This window comes from Protomyctophum bolini, assembly GCF_963924005.1.
Source record: "Protomyctophum bolini genome assembly, chromosome: 11".
Classification (NCBI taxonomy): domain Eukaryota; kingdom Metazoa; phylum Chordata; class Actinopteri; order Myctophiformes; family Myctophidae; genus Protomyctophum; species Protomyctophum bolini.
The window spans coordinates 1551751-1554946 of NC_137872.1; the positions used below are offsets into that span (position 1 = coordinate 1551751).

The following is a 3196-nucleotide window of genomic DNA, read 5'->3' on the forward strand; positions in this document are numbered from 1 at the left end:
AATGACACTTTTTTTTTAACCACTTTTGTTCAACCCCAGCATCTCTATTCTGGGGGGAGCGTACAGCCAAATTAGCAGATCTACAAGCTCACACCGCGTTGCAACATGTTGTGAGCTTGTAGATCTGCTATGTTTGGCAAATCAATTTGTGTAGAGTGAAATCGGAGCATATAACAAATGCTCTCTTTAAAGGTCTGTTTTATCAAATCTATAGAGGGTTTAAGTGGTTCTGAATATGCAGCTCAACAAAAGCTAATTTGGTCTTTATTTCTTTCTTAGGACGGAGATCTGTGTAGATGCCGGAGGACTTCGGACCTGGGCCTGCCCGGTGAGGAACCGCACAGTAAGAACTGCTATCACCGAAGAGCACACCCTATGACCCTAATTGATCACGTCTAGGAATTTCAACAATTTAGGCAGTTCTCACATCCAGAGTGACTTACAGTAAGCAACAACACATAGTAATACATCAAATTCATAAACTATTCAAGAATAAGAAGTATAGACTATCCAGACTATTGGCAGCAACAACAAGGGAGTGATGTGCGAAGCTCTTTTCTATGAAGCCATTCATAGACGATAACGGCCATGTCTTTCTTCCAGATGGACTGCAGGACTCTCCAGGAATCTGCATTCCTCTGAAGACGACTCAAAGTAAGACCCTGTTCAAAAAGAACCCTAACTGAAACGTTTATTACTGTAAGTGATATGTTTAGCTTCTGTTTAAATGTTCTCTATAAATAAAAGTTTTATGTATATATGTTGTGACAGGATAGAATATATATCTGGCTCTTGGTCACTCTAATCAATCTTTCTTTGTTAGGATGAAGATCGCGGTAGACGTCGCTGGAACGCGGCTGCTGGACAGGGAGTACACACACACACACACACACACACACACACACACACACACACACAGAAAGGCTAATTTGGTGTGTTTTTTTTTCTCTGTTAGAATGGAGATATCGATAGATGATCTGATGTTCCCTGGACAGAGATCCCTTCCAAAGCTCCCCCCCCCCCCCCCCCCGGGGGCTTCCTCAGAGGACTCTGATGAGCTGTGAGTAGGAATAGTTTTACAGTAATCCAAATGTTTTAAATATTTTAGGATAAATCTAAATTACTCTGCACAATAGTTTGAGAGTCAATATCTCATATCATGAGCGTGCCTCTTGGTCTTTGTAACAACTTGAATACAAATTACAAAAGATGTTGAGGACTGTACATGTGTTGATGCCTCCTAGTGGCACTCTGGTTGAATGTCTGTCAGCTTTCCAAGCTAATTAAAGTCTTAATGACACTTTTGTTAACCACTTCAACCCCAGCATCCCTATTCCGTTCAGCAAAAATAGCAGATCTACAAGCTCACACTGCAACGTGTTGTGAGCTTGTAGAGCTAATGGTTTCTTTCTCTCTCAGGATGGAGATCATAGACACAGCTGGAGGCTGGAGCCTCTAGAGATGGAGATCTGCAGGTCTGTCCATGGATGGGAGGACGGAGGACGGAGATCTGGGTAGACGCTGGAGGACTTCGGACCTGGGCCTTCTCAGTGAGGAACTCAACGGTACGAACCGCTTTAGGGTTAGGGCTTTTTTAGGCTTCGTAAAAAGCCAATAATCGTCCGTTGCCGATAATTGGTCGATCCCTATTCTTAAACGTTACTGTAAGTGCATGTGTATGTTGTGACGGGACACGCGCACACACAGCAAAGCTAATTTGGGCTGTGTGTCTTTCGTTCTTTGTTAGAATGGAGATCTCAGCCGATGCCCGAGATCCGAAGCTTTCCCCGGGTGTATCCGCTGAGGACTTCTGGGTCGCTGGGAGGCTCGGACGGAGCTAGAAGGTTCGGTAGACGCCACTGGAACCTGTTTAGGCCTGTCAGAATTTAAGGTTTTATAATGGCCGATTTTAATTGTCGCTCAAATAAATTACAAGTAACAATTTAATTGCGTCATACTAACATTCTAAATAAAACTTTGGCTTTTGTAGGCTTTGTAAACAAAAAGATGCACATGGCATAATTCAATAACTTTATACACTAAAAAAAGAGAAGTAAATTACAAAGTGACACATTTAGAGCTTGTAGATCGGTTGCTTGCATTATTTCTTTAAAATGTTTGACAATATATGAATATTTTCAACATGGAGACGATTATAACTCTAAAAAAGTATCTCAAATACTTGCCGATTAGGTAATTGTGACAGGCCTAAATCCTTCTAGTTGTGTTTTTTTATATCATGTTCTGTAATCAGTTAGGGTTGACTATAGACTTTTTTTAGGAACAAGATCATCATGCCGGTGAAGAGCACGTTTCTAGCCGATGGAGCAACCATTTCTGATCACCTTTGGAGTTACATCACAGCAAGGTAACTATACAACACACGCACACACACTATGATCATGACATGAGCTTGTGACTGCAACTTGTTCCTGTTCGCAGATGACTCGGCACTGCTAGTCTCGGACAGGAACAAACTGCAGGTTGAAAAGGCCCTCAGCTCTGAACTCGGTAGAATCTGCACCTGGCTCGCTGATAACAAACTATCTTTACACCTGGGGAAAAACTGAATCTATTCTCTTTGGATCTAATAGTAATCTCAGCAAGGCAAATGGCTTCTTGGTTAGAGTTGGTGACAATGTTATCACACGTAAAGATGAAATTACCTACCTAGGTTCCATCCTGGAGGCTAATCTTTCCGGTGATAAAATGGCCACCAACGTAATCAAAAAAGTCAACCAAAGAACAAGATTCCTTTACAGGATCTCCTCACTGGTCAACAAAAACACCTTGAAGACCTTAACGGGAGCCCTCGTACAAGGTTTCTTTGACTATGCATGGTACCACAGCACCTCAAAGGCCCTTAAAACTAGGCTCCAGACCTCCCAAAACAAACTGGTCAGGCTCCTACTTGGCCTCACCCCCCGAACCTACCTCACTCCTGCCCACTTTGACAGGCTGGAATGGCTTAGGGTCGACGACAGAGTACAGCATCTTGCAATGGGTCTGGTCCACAAGATTCGATACACCACCAAGATACCCATGTACCTGTCTAGATACTTCCTTTATGTTAACGAAGTCCACACCCACAACACCAGAGGGAGTGCAACGAACCATGTACAACCCAGATTCGGCACAAACAAGGGACTGAATTATTTTCACTCCTATGCCACCAAAATGTGGAACGCCCTACCAA

General features: G+C 43.0%; 1 long non-coding RNA gene across 1 annotated transcript; it reads left to right on the top strand.

Moving 5' to 3' along the window:
* The first annotated feature begins 281 nt into the window (after window positions 1-281).
* Window positions 282-2368, top strand: LOC308323533. Its single transcript, XR_013964818.1, has 6 exons — window positions 282-343; window positions 604-654; window positions 824-1060; window positions 1420-1565; window positions 1748-1844; window positions 2282-2368. It is a non-coding gene; the product is annotated as an uncharacterized lncRNA (long non-coding RNA).
* Window positions 2369-3196: the final 828 nt, after the last annotated feature.